At 45.2% G+C, this 10700-nt stretch overlaps 1 pseudogene across 1 annotated transcript; it reads right to left on the bottom strand.

Moving 5' to 3' along the window:
- Nucleotides 1-5191: 5191 nt before the first annotated feature.
- Nucleotides 5192-6184, bottom strand: LOC310722175 (trace amine-associated receptor 6 pseudogene; annotated as a pseudogene). The gene has a single exon. The product of its transcript is annotated as a trace amine-associated receptor 6 pseudogene (transcript).
- Between the last annotated feature and the right edge of the window lie 4516 nt (nucleotides 6185-10700).

Genomic DNA, 10700 nt, shown 5'->3' with positions numbered 1-10700 from the left:
TCTACGGCAAAGCTGCCACGAATCGTTTGAGGTGTTTTGAGCAGTATGCGTGCTTCAAGAGCTTGTGAACAAAACTGGACAATGACGAGAGATCAGGAAGACCTTCAACGAACTAAACCCCCAAAAATGTCAAAACCACCTGGCAACTCGCGCATAATGATTGTCGTCAAACGATCCACATGATCTCACTTATGCACACACCCTACTCACCAGATTTGGCTCCTGCGGACTCCTAGAAATCAAGACCCAGCTTAAAGATCTGGTGCAAATCGCAGAAGGTTTTTAAAGAAAAAAAAAAGAAGACTTTCAGGACACATTTTAGAAGTAAAATGCTGAAAGTGCTGGATGTCTGTGCAAGGGAACTATTTTGACAGTGATATTGTGTAACTGTTGATAAATACCAGTACGGGTACCAGCCTCCACTATCTTCTGCCCAGGAACAGAAAGCCTTTGTCAAGCATTGTTGCCGTGCCTGGAGAAGAACCGGCGTGGTGCTCCTAAACTGTCAGAAAGTTCAGGTTATAGGATCCAAGGCAGATGCAAAAGAGCAGGGGAGAAAAGCTGTGCAGAGCTGAATCGGGAAGCCGATTCAGGGTTCCCGACTGCAAAGGAGGCGGAGACCAGTTTCAAGATCCTGGTTGAGTCTCTCGGTCTGTCCGTTCGTCTGGGGGTGAAACCCAGATGAGAGGCTGGTCGAGATGCCCAGGAGGCGGCAGAACTCCCTCCAAAACTGTGCCGAGAATTGGGGTCCGCGGTCCGAGAAACGATATTTCTGGGGAAACAATGAAGGCGAAATATGTACTGGAGGGGCAGCTTGGCGGTTTCCTTGGCAGATGGCAGCTTGGGTAGAGCGATGTGCGATAACAAAGTCCATGGCGATGTGCGACCACAGGCGTTTCGGGATAGTAAGGGGCCGAAGAAGACCTTGGGGGCGGCCACAAGGGTTCTTGTGTTGGGCACAGTCGGGGCAGGCTGCGACAAAGTCCTGGGTGTCCTTTACCATGGAAGGCCACCAGAAGCGTGCCTTGACCAGAGACAAGGTGCGAGGCTGACCGGGGTGACAAAAGAACAGGGAGTTGTGACACCACTGAAGAACTCCAGAGCGGAGACCCTCGGGGACGAACAGGAGACCAGTGGGGCAACCCTCGGGGACAGGGCCCCTGTCTCGGGCATTCTTGACCCGCTCCTCCAAGGCGAGACTAAGGGTGTGAACCGACACAGACTTGGCAAGGATGGTCTCTGGGCATGGCTCCTCCTCCTCCTCCAGGGCATAAACTCTAGAGAGCGCATCAGGCTTGACATTCCGGCTCCCAGGCCGGTACGAAAGAGAAAACTGGAAGCGGCCAAAAAAAAGGCCCCATCTAGCCTGTCGGGGGTTGAGTCGCTTAGCCGATTGGAGGTACTCAAGGTTGCGATGATCCGTCCAGACCAGAAAGGGGACCTCCGCACCCTCCAACCAATGGCGCCATTCCTTCAAGGCCAGTTTAACAGCAGTGGGGGTCGGCCAGTCCCGGATTACCCTGGCAGGGTCCATCCGGATATTACCAGCTGAAAGCAGGTATCCCAGGAACGAGGTATGTGAGGTGTGGAACTCACATTTCTCGGGTTTTACATAGAGCCCGTTCTTGAGAAGTCTCTCCAAGACCTGATGCACCTGCCGGACGTGTTTGTCCATGGAATAGGAGAAGATCAAGATATCATCTAGGTAGACAAACACGAACGTATTGAGCATGATCACGGAGGACCTCGTTGACTAGCGCCTGAAAGACGGCCGGGGCGTTGGTTAGGCCGAACGGCATGACGAGGTACTCGTAATGACCGGCTGGGGTACTGAAGGCGGTCTTCCATTCATCCCCCTCCCTGATACGCACCAGGTGGTACGCGTTGCGTAGATCCAGCTTAGTGAAGATCGTGGCACCATGCAGGAGCTCAAACCCTGAGGCCATAAGCGGCAAGGGGTAACGGTTCTGGACAGTGATCGCATTAAGACCCCGGTAGTCTATACATGGGCGTAGGGACTTATCCTTCTTTTCAACAAAAAAGAAACCTGCCCCAGCTGGGGAGGAGGATGTTTGGATGATACCTGCTGCCAGGGACTCCCGGATATACTGGTTCATGGCAGTCTTCTTTGGGGCGGATAACTGATACAGGCGCCCCCTAGGGGGACTGTCTCTGAGAAGCAGTTCGATGGCACAGTCAAAGTGCCGGTGGGGAGGCAGGGAGGTAGCCAAGGCCTTACTGAACACGCGCGCAAGGCCATGATAGATTGCCGGAACCGATGCTAAATCTGAGTGCTCGGGAGTGACAGCCGGCAGTGGTTTGGGTGGCGGGAGAGCAAGGGAGTGGCCGAAGCAATGCACACCCCAATCCAGAATACCCCTGTCATCCAATCAACTAAAAGGCTGCCGTCCAGGGCTCTGATCAGCAGAGCTTCAGGTAGGGGTTCCATGGGAACCAGCAGTTGCTGGGCAAGCTTGAGGTCGATGAATTCGCCATCAGCCCCAGAATCGACAAAGGCAGCCAATTCCGTGCCTCCGGGGCCAACCTGAAGGTGGACAAAGATAGTGGGTTTGGAGGGAGCGGGAAAGGAGTGGCTCGTGGGTGCTCCCCCCTTTACCGATGAGCCTTGCCTTTTACTGGGCAGGATGCGGCCATGTGCCCTTTACCTCTCCGCAGTAGAGGCATAGACCTAGAGACCGACGGTACTCCTTCTCAGCGGGGGGCAGGTGGTGGCGTCCTATCTCCATGGCTTGTGGCGGAGAGAAAGAACAGGTGCCAGAACCCGAAACACGAGGTGGGGAACAGCTCGCAGTTAAAGGACTGTAAGGATCTTGGCTCTGAGCAGGGTAACCATGCTCCCGGCGGCGTTCCCTTATGCGCCGATCGATGCGTGTAGCCAATTAGATCAGTGAATCCAGATCCTGGGGTGGATCACGAGCAGCAAGTTCGTCCTTAACGGCAAAGGAGAGGCCCAGGAGGAAAGTATCGTAAAGCGAAATGCGATCCCATCCTCTGTCAGTGGCCTGGGTCCGGAACTCAGCCGCGAACTCTGCAACAGAGCGATGCCCCTGTGCGGCCGAGACCAGGGAGCGGGCGGCATCTTGGCGTGGCGTAGATGTGCCGAAGACCTCCTGGAGTTCGGCAGAAAAGGCGGCAAACGATCTGCAGTTGGCTGATTGACTTTCCCACTCTGCAGTGGCCCACCTTAGGGCTCGGCCTGACAGGAGGGAAATGACGTAGGCCACCTTGGAGCGCTCTGTACCAAATTGGGAGGGCTGCATGCCAAAAATCAGGTCGCACCGCATAATAAACGATCGGCAGGAGTCAGGGTCGCCCGAAAACCGGGCTGGCTGCGCGAGCTGAGGCTCACGCATAGCCAAAGGGGCGGTAGAAAGAGCAGGGGCCTGCCGGGCCGGGGCAGCAGGTGAGGACGGCGGCGGCGCACCTGTGGTGAGTCGGTCACCAAAACGTGTGCGCAAAAATCCCATGATTTCCTGCACGCCAGTAGAGAGGTTTTGGATTTGTTGCTCCTGCGCCGCTTGTTGGCGAGACAAGGCTGTTAAAGCGGCGCTAGAGGTAGGTACATCCACGGGATCCATGTTGGCCAGATTGTTCTGTCAGAAAGTTCAGGTTATAGGATCCAAGGCAGATGCAAAAAGAGCAGGGGAGAAAAGCTGTGCAGAGCTGAATCGGGAAGCCGATTCAGGGAGTCGATTCAGGGAGTTGATTCAGGAAGCCGATTCTGCGCAGAGGGTGAGGATGCCGAGCCGGAAGTTGGGGCGCGTTCAGCGCGAGCCGGAAACCAAAACGCGTGTTCAGCGCGAGCAGAGCCGAGCCGGAATCTGGAGCGCGTTCAGCGCGAGCAGAGCAGAGCCGAGCAGGAAACCGGAGCGCGTTCAGCGCGAGCCGAGCCGAGCCGGAAAACGGAGGACAGAATGGTCAGGTCAGAAACAAAAGAACAAACAAAACAGAGAATACGCTGGAGAGTGATCAGGGCAAGCCTAAAGACAATCTGGCACTGTCTGGAGGATTCAGGCGTCCTTATAAGTGCCAGAAAATTAGACGCCATTTCCGTGCAGCTGGTTGGGAGGGGGCGTTTCCTCTGTGATTGAGGTGGTAATGCCTGCAGTGCTCAAGCGGGCTGACATAAACACGTCCAAAGCTAGACTCTTTGTGCTCCTCCAACTGCAAGCGCAGTCCTGCACCTTTGTATCAGGTGGTTTAGAGAGTCTGTCTACCGACCTGAGACTTGCTGCTAAAGACTGTACTTTATCAGACCCTTCCTGATTTCCAAGATGCCCAATCCGGTCACCACCCGACTATCTTAGGGTACTTTGCATCCACCCCATGTTCCATGTTTTTGGTCTCAAGCCTTTCCAAGCCTGGTTGCCTCCACCAGACCCCCTTCACTTGCCCGGGTCATTGACGGAAGCCCTACCTTTAAGTAAAACCTACATGCATGTTGTTTATATTGTTATGGCAAATCAGTGTATGTACATAATACATACACAAAATAATTATTCAATACTTAAAAAAATATATTTATATTTTAATTATTTAAAGTAAACATATTTTTTTGTTGTCATTATGTACATGCAAACACACATTCATTGCTTTTATTGTCAAAACCTACTGAATTATTGTCATCCACCTCTTACTGACAATACAAGTTTTATTGGTTTCATTTAACCAAAAAAAGCCATTCTGAAAGACTTCCAATTTCCAAAACCTATATGTAAATTAGAAAGTCTTAATGTGCATTGATATTGCTGTATTTGTTTCATTTGATAATTTATAATCGAAATCTTAAGAAAGCTGTGCATGCTCTCAGACCAAAATTCCACCAAAATAATAAGACAGACTGAGCAACTACTACAGAAAAGATTTACTCCAAGTGATTCTTCTTACAAGAATTAACCAATAAACTAAACTACTAAAAACACTGATTTTAATATATTTCATGATTTTATAGTGTCATGACTGCAAATTTGTAGCAAGTCAACAAAATATTATGCATATAAATGTAAAGTGGACATGCAGCTGAACATCACAATACATAAAAACCAACCAACCATAAGCCTATTATACAAATATCATGCTGTCTAATAATATTAATCTAATTTAAATTTATGACATTTAATTTGTAAACCTCATTTTGTATACAATAAACATAATTGGGCACATCATAAGATCATGAAAGCACATTGATTAATGCAGAGTCTGTTTGGAATATCTGCAGAGTCATAATTAATTTAATGCACCTCCTAAACCACGGATAAAACAGAGCGTAAATAAATGGATTAATGGTGGAATTCAGATAAAGAATGATTAAAACTTTCTGAATAGTTTCTGCCTGCAGTTCAATAACGTCACCTAATAAAGTGTAAATAAAATACGGAAGTAAACACGCTAGAAACACAGACACTAAAATGCCGAGGACTTTGGCTGCTTTTCTCTCAGATTTCATGGAGTGGGAGGTGATTTTCTGTGTTTGAGGTCGTGTGTGATTATTAAGCTCTCTGATAGCAGTGGCGTGTTTCTTTGCGATCAGAAAAACCAGACTGTACAATATGATTATGACAGAAAATGGAAATATAAATGATACAACAAGATCGAGTAAAGCCCAAACCTCATTTATGAGAAAAGCACATTCTCCGGGACACAAAACAAAATCCATGAAATTTCCATTAAAATAAAAGAATGTTATGACATACACCAGACAGATACACCAGTTGGAATAAACCGCAATGCTCATAGTCCTCCTAGAGATAGTTTTTGTGTAGAGAAATGGGTTTGAAAGAGCTAAATAGCGATCCACAGCGATCAGAGCAATAGTGTAGATGGATAAGATCACAAGAACACTACCAATCAACAAGAACACAGTGCAGAAAACTCTCCCAAAAATCCAGCATGACTCCATCGTCCAGATTAACATGAATGGCATTAATAAAGCACCGATGAAGAAATCCGACACGGCCAGTGAGAACACGAGCATGTTGGTCGGTGTGTGAAGCTGCTTGAAGTGAAAAACAGAGATGATCACGAGCATATTTCCAAACACTGTTAGAAGAACCACAGCAGCTGAACACACGTACAGTAAGATATAAACTGCAGGAGATACAGATCTCTCTGGACAGGAGAAATGCTCACAGATATCAGAGATATTCAACACCGTCACGTTCATGAATACAACATTCAATACTACAACATAAAAAGATACAATCAAATGACCAATGAACGGCTCAATGTGATTTGCTGCTTTTATAGATTTGGAATTGCCCTGCCCATTTGTTTGAATGGCTGCATGATACATATGATGTCATGTCTTGTAGGAATATCCAGCATAGTAATTACTGGCAATTAATTCTAACTATAATGTTATTACTATTATCATTAAAATATAATTCAATTATCATTCCGAAACGCTTATGCTGAGAAAATTTGACCTGAATGTAACCATGGTTCCCCGAAGGAACAATGCGCTGCCTCAACAAAGCATTGGGAACGCTTCCGCATTGTCCACACTCTGAATCACGTGTGTAATCAGTCCAATGAAAACACGGTGCCACTGGCGGGTTGATGTCATGTCCATGAAGCTATAAAATGACATGGAGTAAGACATGCACTAGCTTCTGAAAAGGAGAAGGAAGCACTGCAGAGATGCCCGCATTGTGACTGGGAGACGCAGCATTTCGTCTCCTCTGGGTAACATTGTTACATTCTTAACCTGTAGATGTTCCCCTTTAAAAACTGTAGCTGCATCGACAATGCTTTGGGAACGTGAGTCCATTACCGACAGAATGACCAATCCCTGCCTAGTGTGGATGGGAATGGCTAGAACGAGGGACAAGTGGCCAGTTAAACCTAAACCGAAACTGAATTGTATAGGATTGTGCAGGAACCACCAAGTCATGTCTGGCAGAACCTTACTGGCTGCGATATTGTCTTAGGGGGAATCAGACTCTCGAGACTGACCTCTGATGTGCCTAGAGCTGTCGGCACCAGCGGGGCATCCAGCAGCACGGCCCTAAGCCATAGGTGCCTCTCGGCAGACACCAGGGTGGCCATGGACCGTCTGTTAGCCCGAGCAATCTCCTTGGTCGCCCTGAGAGCTAAATCTGTAGCACAGCACAGCTCTTAGACTTCCTGCCCTTCCTGTCTATACCAGGTCAGCCTGATAGGCCTGCAGCACAGCCATGGTTTGGGAAAAAACGGCACACCTTGGCATGGAGGCAGTGATGGGGTTTGCAGAAAGCGCTTGTAAAGCTTACTGGACAGGCAAGCTTTTTGCTGATCAGCCAGCCGATCTAAATCCAGCTTGGCAACGGCTCATGTCACTACATCCAATAGCTCCTCAAAAAAAACTGGCTAAGGAGTTATATTCATGGGTAAGCTGACATCCATCCCCTCCCCCCGCGCACGTCTTGATTTTGCCAAGTCCTTGATGCCCTGAGACCAATATTTTTTTATGATGACCCTGGGCTACAAATTCCTCAGCCAATCAGTGTTTATGAAGTCATCACCATGTGCGACCCAATTACTATCACCATTTTGCGGAGTCCGCCAAAATACAAAATAAACAACGGTTTGCACCTGCACCGCACCAGTGGCAAACTCAGGATGTGCAACCAGCAAAAAGGTAAGACCGTGCCTTAATTTTTCTTATGGTATCATTTAACAGAAGTATATTAATGATATTAAGATTCATATTTCTTTTTATATTTGTGGGGATTTTACAGCAGAAATTGTAATATTAGTTTGAATTGGCCATTCACTGATGTAAGTTATCGTTAACTTTCCAGTTAAAACAGTCCAATAACGACTGTCGATAGCTGGTAAAGAAATGCGATTAAATAGTTGCATTTAAAGAGGAACGAAATACGGAACAAAGCAGCGTTAGTTTGAGCACCGCACAGATCATTCAGCTCTGACCACCATCAGACAGAATCTGAGACCCTACTGCGAGCCGCTGTGAGATCCAGGTAGAACCGATTGAAACAGATCATTTATTCTGTTACACATGAATATGATGACCTGTAGTCATCACTGATTTATTCCGTTACATATGAATATGTTGACCACCAGTCATGATGACCAGCCTGACAGTCGTATCTTTTGAAAAATAATGAGTTGTAAACCCATCTGCATCTGCTAAACATTTAAATACATTTTAAGGACTGGGCATCTTGGATGTTGTTTTTGTGTAAGACCACTGGCAAAAGTTGCTTGCTTTTAAGGGCCAGATTTACTTAAAGTGTACAAACAGTGATTTACTTACAGTGCTTTTACTTACCGTAGTACAAACCTTTTCAGCCTATCTAGTCCCTGTATCAAAAAGTCAATTAATCAGCAAAAGAGTGAAAGTGTAATGTCTTGTGTGATTTACAACAGACAACTAATAGCCGCTCTATATGTTATTTAAGTAACATGAATATTGTGCTTTGTTTTTTGGCAGGAGGAGCATTGAACAAATGAAGATTAATCTACAAAACCTTGACCCTGAATCAGAGCTGGATTTGGCCACTCACCACTTTGGGTCTACAGCAGCTAATATGTTTTTAATTCTTTTTAGCGGACTCTATGAGATAATCTGCTTCAGTAAGTGGCACATATACTTGGATCAGATTTGCAAATAAAAACAGAAAGGTTCTTGATCACAATTTGATTTTTATTTCATTTTATACACGAAATACAATGTTTTTTGTTTTATTATTGGCTGATTGACAAAATGTACAATGTTCAAAAACATGCACTTTAATAAAAAAGTTTCTTTCAAACCTTAATTGATTTGTTTTTTTTGGCCACCGTTAGCTTTGCGTTTTCTATTTGACCTCACAGGAAAACTTAATGTGACATCTTTCATTGTTTCTGGGGTTGTTTTTCTGTCTGTCTTTCTTTTTCTGTTTGCAAACAGTGGACGTATTTTACGTGACTTGTCTGCATCACAAAGTTTCCCAAGATGATATATTCAACAGGGATTCCTTGACCATTACTGTCTCTGACAACTAATGTAAATAAAGGAAAATCATACTGGTTGACACCATGTGTCGCATCCATAAAAACAATCTCGCTTCCATATTCATGAAGGTTGTTTCTCATGGATGGTATTTGGAGAGCTATGATAAGATCTGTTTGAGAACTATAAGGCTGATAAAAAAAAATCGTCTTTAAAAGGGCCCTCTAGAAGGTATGAGGTACTAGTGGCATCATCTTTGTGTTGCTTTTTTTCTCATCATATACAGTATGTCTGAATATTTTCACTGTCTTGGGTAACAAAAATAAGCTTAGTTGTTGAGATCAGTATGTCCTTGTTCCCTTGACCACTCATATGATTTTAGGAGAATTGTATCTGGTTTAACACTAAGAGATATTAAATCCTGAATATGCTTGATAAGCTTTTGATAATGTTTTCTAAATGTGTCCCTCAGAAGAACTTGATGGGTCATGTCCTGAATGAATGCTGTAAGCTTTTCTCTATAACTAGTTTGTTGAGCCAGTCTGTCCTCTTTTTAAAAGAAACATAGGCCTTGCATCCGTTGGCACGTCGACTTCGTTGAGTGCATGCTCCAGAGCGCTTACATAAAAATAAGAAATATCCATGTTTTTGATTTTGAAGACTTGCAGAATTAACAGTCCTGAAGTTGGCGTCTTTGGATGCGTTTATAGCAGTGAGTCTTTGCTAAATAAATTTACAGGCATCCAAATGATTTTCTAAAACATGGACTGTTATATCTGCCTCTTTTTTGTTTCCTTTAAAGCGCTCCTCTTTGTAGACTGTTCTTTTTATAAATTCCTCTAATGTCAAAATCTAAAGAGGAAAGAGACAAAAACAATTAGATTAAACATCAATAATGTAAAGTGAAAATCCATGATAATCTCAAGAAAACATTATATTCATATGTAAGAATAAATCAGTGATGACTTGAGGTCAACATATTCATATGGAACAGAATAAATGATCTGTTTCGATCAGTTCTACCTGGATCTCACAGCGGCTCGCAGTAGGGTCTTAAATTGTGTCTGATGGTGGTCAGAGCTAAATGATCTGTGCGGTGCTCAAACTATCGCTGCTTTGTTCCGCATTTCGTTCGTCTTTAAATGCAACTATTTAATCGCATTTCTTTACCAGCTATCAACAGTCGTTATTGGACAGTTTTAACTGGCGCTAGAAAGTTAACGGTAACCTACATCAGTGAAAGGCTAACGGGGTTAACTTGACAATTCAAACTAATATTACAATTTCTGCTGTGAAATCCCCACAAATCTAAAAAGAAATATGAAGCTTACTATCAATAATATACTTCTGTAAAATGATACCATAAGAAAATTAAGGCACGGTCTTACCTTTTTGCTGGTTGCACATCCTGAGTTTGCCACTGGTGCGGTGCAGGTGCAAACCGTTGTTTATTTTGTATTTTTGCAGACTCTGCAAAATGGTGATAGTAATTGGGTCGCGCATATTGATGACGTCATAAACGCTGATTGGCTAAGGAAGTTGTTGTCCCAGGGTCATCATAAAAAAATATTGGTCTCAGGGCATCAAGGACTTGGCAAAATCAGGACGTGCCCTCCCCCTCCTCAGAACAAGAAAGGTGGAGCTGCGCGCTCTCATCGCAAAGGGAAGCATCTGCCGATTGGCTTTTGAACCCTGCAAGAGAACACTGGACTTCCAGTGAGGAAGGAGAAAGGGGCAAGCCCGT

The sequence above is a fragment of the Silurus aristotelis genome (assembly GCF_946808225.1).
Source record: "Silurus aristotelis genome assembly, chromosome: 28".
NCBI lineage: Eukaryota > Metazoa > Chordata > Actinopteri > Siluriformes > Siluridae > Silurus > Silurus aristotelis.
Note: the sequence above shows the minus strand (reverse complement) of the source record. Positions and strands in the feature narration are given on the sequence as shown.